Here is an 8,479-nt window from a genome sequence, read left to right as displayed (position 1 = left end):
TCCAGAGAGGAGCGAGGAGAGGAGAGGAGCTGCGTCGTCCGGCGGCCGCGGGCGGGGGGCCGTACGCGCTTCGGGGGGCCTCCGTTTGGAAACACGGAGCAGCAGGTTGGCGAGCGCGGAGGCAGGTGCGAGCCTGCGCCGCTGACTCACCCGCGAGCAGGTGGCCTTCGCTTTCCACACAAACACTGCCTGAGTTTTCCAGGCTCGTGCAGCCGCATGCTTTCCAACAAAGGCCATTTTTTAATTGTACCAATATCTGAAACACTTTAAAAATCTGTCCCATAAGTAGGAAGAAGAATATAAAATCTCTCATACCAGAGTGAGTTACATTTAATATTTTGGTACGTGTCCTCCAACGCTTTTCTATGCTTATCTGTGCATATTGGACATAATTGGGATAATGCTTTTGCAAAGATGTATTCTGCCCTTTTCACTTAACACTACTATGAATCCCCCCACCCCCGTTTTATAACATGATTCTTAATGGCAGCATAAATGTACGAATAAATTGTTCAAATTTTTCTGTTTTTCTGTGTCATTATGGATTCGTCTTTCGTGTCTCAGGCTCTATGAAGATGCCCAAGTATTGTTTCGAAGCAGCTCTGTGTCTGCAAGAGGGAAAACTCCATCCACCTCTTGGAAACAGACTGTTTCAGGCCCCGTTCATACACCCCACAAATATGTAATCAGTGCGCACCATCTGCCATGGCGCCAGGTGCAGGCCTGACCGTGAGCCAGGCAGAAATGGCCCAGGCTGCTTTCCCACAATGCCTTCTAACCCTGGGTTAGCGATGGCAGTGTCTCGGGTTAGTACATAAAATGGAATAAAACCAAATGCTCGTTGACAATTGCTGAGTGGATGACTGTTGAAAAGCTAGAGGAGACTAGGGAACAGAGAGGAGAGAGGAAAACTTCATTCTAATGGGACTTACTTTATTGTCAGCTCCTGCTGCAGGCAGCATCCTGAAGGCCGGTTGGGGGACTCGCCGAGCTTCTTCCAGGTGTTTCCAGGCAGCGTGGGAAGGAGGAAGAAAGCACCTGCGACCACGTTCACCTTGACGGAGGCCACCTCTGCTGGGAGGGCCTCGCACTGGCACCGTCACTGTGCGTCCTCCATTCCTAGAGCCGCCTCAGCCCGGGGACCTGGAGAGACAGCAACCCAGGCACACCCTGAGCAAGGCCCTGACTGCCCAAGGCCGGCATCTCAGGTGCGAGAGGCTCGCTAGGTCATGTGGAAACCCTTCAGGAAAAGATCAGTCTGCTTCTGCTGCTGCAGTCCTAAGAATGTCCTTAAAGGCACGACACACACAGAGTGCCTGGCAAGGATGGACGCTGGAAGAGCAGCCCTCCACTGGGATCGGATGCCAGCCCGAACTCTGCAGCACCGGACACTTTCTGCTGCAGATCGAGTTCCCGGAGTCTGTTTTCCTAAAAGGAAAAGAACTTAATTGGTCAGAAGGAAACCAAGGAGGGATCGCAGATTTCCGGTACCAGCACCAGGGTGGCGAGGCCCCGCTCACCGTTTCTCACCTCTCCCCAGTCCACGGCTCCCACCTGGCCCCGCACAGCTGCCCTGGAGCTCGGTCTCCCGGACCAGGTTAACCCTTTGAAACATAGATCAGGTGGCGTACGTCACATTTTGAAAATATCACGAACCACTGCCACAGCCTCTCAGGCTCTATCTGGCCTGACCAGGCCTACCTCTCTAGCTCCGTGCCCTCGGGGTCCTGGTGACCACTGTCCCAGCCTCAACAGCTCATGCCCCCATAGGGCCTTTGGAGTTGCTGTTCGGTCTGCCTAGGATGCTCTTTCTCCAGAACTTTATTCGGTTAGAGTCCAGCCTTTGGAGTTGCTGTTCGGTCTGCCTAGGATGCTCTTCCTCCAGAACTTTAATTTATTCAGTTAGAGTCCAAATATCCTCTCCTCAAAACGTGCACCTCCCACCTGTGGCTACTTACTTGAAATTATTTAGGCATTTGTTCATTTAGATGGTTTGTCTAGTTAGCTACCACAACCAGGCCCTGGATAGCCAGGCCCTGGAAAGGTGTCAGGCCCATGGTGGGTACCCAGTGTTTGTGGACCAAGTGAGTGAGGAGATGAAAGAGCTTGACCCCTTGGGTAAGTGAATTTGATTAGACCACACGACGCTGCCTAAGAAGCAGCCTGAGCCCAGTGTTTACCTCAAACTCTCTCCCTTGGCTACTGCTTGTTGAGCAGGTGTTGGGAGCCCCGCAGAACTGCTAGTTCAAATCAGTATGTGAACGAGGTAAAGAGCAAGAAACTCAGAAGAAAACTTGAGTCTTTAACTCTCTCATTTGAAGGACTCATTGTTGGAGGCAGTGCCTTAAACATAGTCTTCCATCTGGAACACTATTCCAGAACCCTGGAATGCAGGGTCCTTAAGGGAGCCCGTGGCTCCTCCGGGGGAGGATGGCGCACCCCTCCACGGCAATGACGTTCACCACCTTGGTATTAGGACCAGACATTGCAAGAAAATGCTGGACAAATCCTCCCGGTGTCTCAGGGAAGAAAGGCTTGACTTTACCTAGAAATCTACATTTATACCCTTTCAAGGTCTAATCCCATCTATTATTACAATGCTATGTCTTGTTCAACTCCAGACTGGGATCAAATTATATCTTTTTCAACTTAATTTAAAAGATGAATTTAGAAGCCAGTGTGTAACTGTTCTTGGCTTAAAATCTACTAAACACCAAGCTTGATTTGGAAACACAAGGAAATTCTAACAGAATCTCCACAGTCTTTGTAGTTTAGCAGAAGCGGGTATATTTTCAAGTGTCTTGTGTCCTGTGAGTGGCGTGTGCTGTTGTTGCAAAAGCCATCTGTCCACGTTCACCAACAGCAAAAATGCTGTCTCTAACCTTGGCTCATTCCTATCCAGACTCCTCTCCAATAAAACCACTTGGGGACTTGGAGGAATCAGAGTGTGAACCTGGCTTTTACTTGGTGCCTTCTAACAGGTTCCAAGGCCAAATCTGGGTCACAGTTAAATGTATTGCCTTCAGAGTTGGCCAGTGAAGTCTCAATATTCTCAGAATTGGTTAACTTTCAATGTATTACAAATAAGTTGTCTCTTAACAGTATTTATGGTTTATTTTGTGAGTGTTATTCTAAATTCCAACAATATAGCATGTTGACTACATAATAACAGTCTATAACATTAATACATTCAATAAATAATATACTAAGTAAAATGAAAATTTTTGAAGCTTGAAAAATGCTTCATTTCCTAAGCATCTAAATGGCCCTCGGTGCCTTCTTCCACCGGCTGAGGTGCCGCTCATTATCCAAGCCTGTGCGGGTTCTCAGCTCTAACAAACATGCATCTGGGTATAAAACCGTTGCAACAAATTGGCATGACTTATCAGATGCAGTTAAGAGAAGTTCTTAGGGTTAAACCAGGAGTCAAAAAATGATCACAGGTGACCACAAGAATGTAAGAAAAATAATTCCACAGCCTTAGGGAATTCCTACCAGTCAGTTTAAAGGACCTAGCTGATGCTCACTGTTTCCATCTAGTGGTAGGTCTTCGAGTGAGATTTGAGGAGCTCATGGGGTCTGCGAGACTTTTAGCTTAGTTATTTGCCTCCTGGCCACTTTGATTTGGGAAAATATTTTTCATTCATGAAAGTGACTTCTTAAATGTATTTAATAAATGTGAAAGTTCCTTTGATTAGTTTGCCGAATTTCCTTGAAAGAGCACAAATTCTAAAATGTAAATTTTACGTTATGTTATTGTCAAGGTGCATCTGTTACCAGACCGGGTCTGGGCCTGGAGTGGGTGGGCCTTGGGCCCACTGTTAGTGTGTGGGTTCTTGACTTTGTGTAGACAAGATTTCCCAACACGAGTCCAGATGATTTTGAGAGCATGTTTATAAAACTGGAGATAGTGAAACAAAGGAAGGGCTTAACACGTTAAGCGACATGTAAGTCACCATTGACTGACACTATACTTTCCATCCTAACCTCCTCCGTGTCCGGCCGCCAGCATATCGGTGAAATCAGATATCACGGGCTAAACGGAAAGGAAGACAGAACAGGCTTGGCGATGGCAGGGAGCCTAGGCTGGGCCGCTTTGGCTCTCTAAGAAATAAAAGTCACAGCAAAAGAAATGAGCTCACTGGGGTCCGAGAAAATGGGGGCCTTGGACACAGGTTCAGGGGTAAGCCCAGGACGAGTTGCCACTGCCCACTGCTCCCCTAGTTGAAGTATCCTGGGGTCCCTGAGAGTCTAGGAGAAAAACAGCAGAGATACAAGGTGTGGGTGTGCTTTAGTGAGAGCAAACAGTGGGTCCTTTGTCTTGAGGCTTTTCATCTTTGGCTGGCTGGAATCCCAGTGGGAGTCTCAGGGGAGGATCTTAACAGAATATTTATTAGCTTTTCAGATGAGTCCTTTAAAATGTTGATTAATCAAAATGTGTGTATAGAGCCCTGGCCAGTGTGGCTCTGTGGGTTGGAACATCATCCTGTACTCCAAAAGGTGGCCAGTTCAAGTCCCGATCCATGTTTCTCTCTCTAAAATCAACTTTTTTAAAATGTGCATATAGAGGGGTCAGGGGTTATTTTCTGTTAGTTTAATTTTAAAGAATGTCATCAATTGAAGAAGGACCAGGACCTAGGACATTCTGTCCCAGGACGGTCTCGAATGGGAAAACCATTTGTTCCTAAGTGTCCTTGGTTAGGGAATAGAAAACCTTGTGATTCCTTAGCTGACTGTAAGTTGCTCAAATAGTTTGGCCTTATTTAATTATTTTGGGGGGGTCTCATGTTGTTATTTAATTATTTTGTCTGTTTCCCTTATTCCACTTCTCTAGGAATTTCCCTAGCTTCTTACTATCCTGCCTCACCTCTATTGAAATCCAAATTTCAGTTTCTGCCACCCTAAAACATTAAAAATGGCATCCTGACTTTGTATCTTTTTTGAAGATAAATGATAGGATGTAAACATTTATTCTCAATAAGGCAAACATTTTTTACTTAATATTAGTCATCATAACCATGTTCGTTTTGCTCACAAAAGCACCTGATCAGTGTGTCACACGGACAAAACCTTGGCTTTTCAGATAATCAGGTTGAGTGCATAGCACCAGGTCTTCAGAAAGGGTTTCCTCTGTGTGTGTATGAGTCTGTCAGGGCTGCCATTACGAAGGACCACACACTGAGTGGCTTAAACTACAGGAATGTATTCTCTCACAATTCTGGAGGCCAGAAGTCTGAGGTGAATGTGTCAGTAGGGTTGGTTCTTCTGAGGCCTCTCCTTGGCTTATTAATGGTGGAGTTCTCCCTGTGACCTCACATGGTCTTCCCTCTGTCCGTATCCTAATCTCTTCTTGTAAGGAGACCAGTCATATTGGTTTGGAACCCGTCCATACGACCTCATTTTACCTTAGTTACCTCTTGTAAGCCCATAGCTCCAAATACAGTCACATGCTGAGGTGCCAGGCTTCAACATACGAATGTTTCTTTTTAAGTCACTCACAGACTGTGGCTAAACACGTGATTATACAATGTGGTCATCCCTATTCCCTTCTATAACTTCGTTAAAACGACAGTAAAAGAATAAAAAGCTATAAGTTCACAAGGAGAAAGACAATGGGAGAGGAGACAACAGAGGATGAGATACTGACGTGTTATTTATTAAATATATTTTTACTGATTTCAGGGAGGAAGGGGGAGGGAGAGAGAGATAGAAACATCAATGATTGGCTGCCTCCTGCACACCCCCCACTGGGGATTGAGCCCTCAACCTGGGCATGTGCTCATGACTGGAATCGAACCTGGGACTCTTCAGTCCACAGGCCGATGCTCCATCCACTGAGCCAAACCAGCTAGGGCCACATGACATGTTTTTTTTGTTTGTTTGTTTTTATATCAACATGATTTATCAGTGTTGATATTGTACTCTTTATTTTATTTTTTAATATATTTTATTGATTTTTTTACAGAGAGGAAGGGAGACGGATAGAGAGTTAGAAACATCGATCAGCTGCCTCCTGCACACCCCCTACTGGGGAGGTGCCCGCAACCAAGGTACATGCCCTTAACCGGAATCGAACCTGGGACCCTTCAGTCCACAGGCCAGTGCTCCATCCACTGAGCCAAACCAGGTAGGGCCACATGACATGTTTTATAAGATAGTGCAGAAGTCATGGTGGTAACTGAACAGAGTTCCTACGGGGTGGGGTGATCTGTGGGAGCAAGAGGCATCCTCTGAACCCTGAGGAGTCTCTAAACCAGAAGGCACCAGGTGCACGGGAGACAGGAGCGAGGCTGGGGACATTGGAGGAACATCCCAGCCCTCCACCACTGCCAGAGACTAGAGTCTTTCCCTTGTGGAAGTGCAATCAGGTGAGGGCAATGGCCCAAATGAAAGCAGGAGGGTAAAGTCAAGGTGCCATGCTAATGTTGCTCTCAGCCTCTGACCCCACTTGGCACCCAGAACACAAGCAGCCACTTTCCATACATTTGCTCATTTTCTCTGCACGACAACCCCCAGGTAGGGTTTCTGATCCCACTATGCAGTGAAGGAAGCAGGAGTTCCAGGGGTTGGAAGTTCAATGAGATCCTCTATGTCCAGCATTAGGACAGGGCCTGGAAGCAGAGAAATGGTCCCCCTGGTTACTGATAGGCAAAGTCCCAGTGCTGCCTCAGATTTGCTCAGATGTGCAGGAGTTGAACCAATTTCTGGACACTGTTTTCCTGACTCCCCACTGGCCCTATGAATTCCACCACAGATCCTGCCAGGCTCCCAACACTAAAGATAGGACATACAGGATCAAGGCTGGACTTGCGTGCTGGTGGTAGAGGTTGTCGCACACCAGCGTCACCTTAAAACAAGATGCCTGCCCTGGCTGGTATGGCTCAGTTGGTTGGGCATCGTCTGTGCACCAAAAGGTTGTCAGTTCAATTCCTGGTCAGGGCACATACCTGAGTTTCCAGCTGGATCCCTGGTAGGCAAAGATAGGACATACAGGATCAAGGCTGGACTTGCGTGCTGGTGGTAGAGGTTGTCGCACACCAGCGTCACCTTAAAACAAGATGCCTGCCCTGGCTGGTATGGCTCAGTTGGTTGGGCATCGTCTGTGCACCAAAAGGTTGTCAGTTCAATTCCTGGTCAGGGCACATGCCTGAGTTTCCAGCTGGATCCCTGGTAGGGGGCGTGCAGGAGGCAGACTATGGATGTCTCACTCTCATATCGATGTTTCTCTCTCTTTCTCTCCCACAACCCCTTCCTCTCTCTAAAAATATGTGTGTGTGTGTGTATGCCTAATATGCAAAGTGTCCCCTCAGGAGTTCGACCGACTGAGAGTTCAACCTACCAGGAGTTCGACCACTCGCTATGACATGTGCTGACCACCAGGGGGTGGTGCAAAACGAAGGAAGGTTCCAGCCTGCAGCCTGCAGCCACTAGGGACCCTACCTGTGCACGAATTTCGTGCACCAGGCCTCTAAGAGTGTGTGTGTGTGTGTGTGTGTGTAGGCTTTAGGGCATGGGAGTGGGGAGGATTGAATGATTCCTGATTCCTCAGGGCTTCATCTGGTTTGAGGATGTCTGTATTTCTGGGAAGAATGTCCTGAAATGAGTGTCTCAGACTGGTCACTCCAAGGGGCCTAAGAAAAGGGCAGCCCTACCTGGAGGCAGGGTAGGGGCAGGGCAGTCCCATATGGTGAGGGGAAGAGAGAGAAGAGTCCTCCGCGCAAAGACCTTCTAGAGCTTGGGCTCCTGGGCCTCACCTCACTTCTTCCCAGGCTTCCCGGACACCCTGCTCCCCCGCCCGCCTGGGTGAGCGCCAGGGTCAGGATCACAGGACCGAAGGGCAGCGGAAGGGTGGGACGGAAGGAGAGGCTCAGGAGGGGGTACTGCCCCGGAGGCCAGTCCCAACGGGGTGGGCGGAGCCTCGGGCGGCGCTGGGGACTGGAGGAAGCGGGTAGGTGGGAGTGGGAAGGTGGGAATGGGAGGAGATGGAGGGAGGGAGGCGGGGCACGGGGACTGAGAGAAAAGGCTGACAGCCGCAAGTCGCCGCGGGAAGTTAGAATAGACTCCGCAAAGCACCAGAAAGGAGGTGAGGAGGGAGAGCGGGGGCTGGGGGCAGCTGGATGAAGGAGGGATGCGAGAGAGGGGAGGAGAGGAGAGGGGCCGGAGAGGGAATCGCTCCAAGGGCCAAGCTTGTCAACTTGTCCGAGAGCCCTTGCTTTAAGGCAACACCCTGGGGCTGAGAGGGGGGTGATGTGGAAGGCCCAGAAAAAAGACAAGGAGGGTCTGCCTGAAGCTAGCCAAGGGGGGGCCCAGGCAGGACCCCCTTCTCTGGTTTAGGGGCTGGGCCCATGGCAACAGGCAGCCCCTGTGCAGGGAGGGGTGAGCATCCTCCTGGGTCCCGCCCTGTTTTGGCCCTCCAAGTGTTTACATCCTTCCAGAAATATTCAGCCTCCTTTCTGCGCCCCCTCCCCCCCCTGCAGTT

The 8,479-nt window shown here is 49.1% G+C and overlaps 1 protein-coding gene across 1 annotated transcript in view; it reads left to right on the top strand.

The window, feature by feature from the left end:
* Nucleotides 1–7,978: 7,978 nt before the first annotated feature.
* The window catches only part of RARRES2 (retinoic acid receptor responder (tazarotene induced) 2), a 3,125-nt gene continuing 2,624 nt past the window's right edge, over nucleotides 7,979–8,479 (top strand). Inside the window, exon 1 of the mRNA XM_005868092.2 lies at nucleotides 7,979–8,083. The gene's annotated coding sequence lies outside the window, so the exon portion shown is untranslated. The remainder of the gene's footprint in view (nucleotides 8,084–8,479) is intronic.

Source organism: Myotis brandtii, unplaced genomic scaffold, assembly GCF_000412655.1.
Source record: "Myotis brandtii unplaced genomic scaffold, ASM41265v1 scaffold260, whole genome shotgun sequence".
NCBI classification, from domain to species: Eukaryota; Metazoa; Chordata; class Mammalia; order Chiroptera; family Vespertilionidae; genus Myotis; species Myotis brandtii.
The sequence above is the reverse complement of the archived record's forward strand: the minus strand, read 5'-3'. Positions and strand labels throughout refer to the sequence as shown.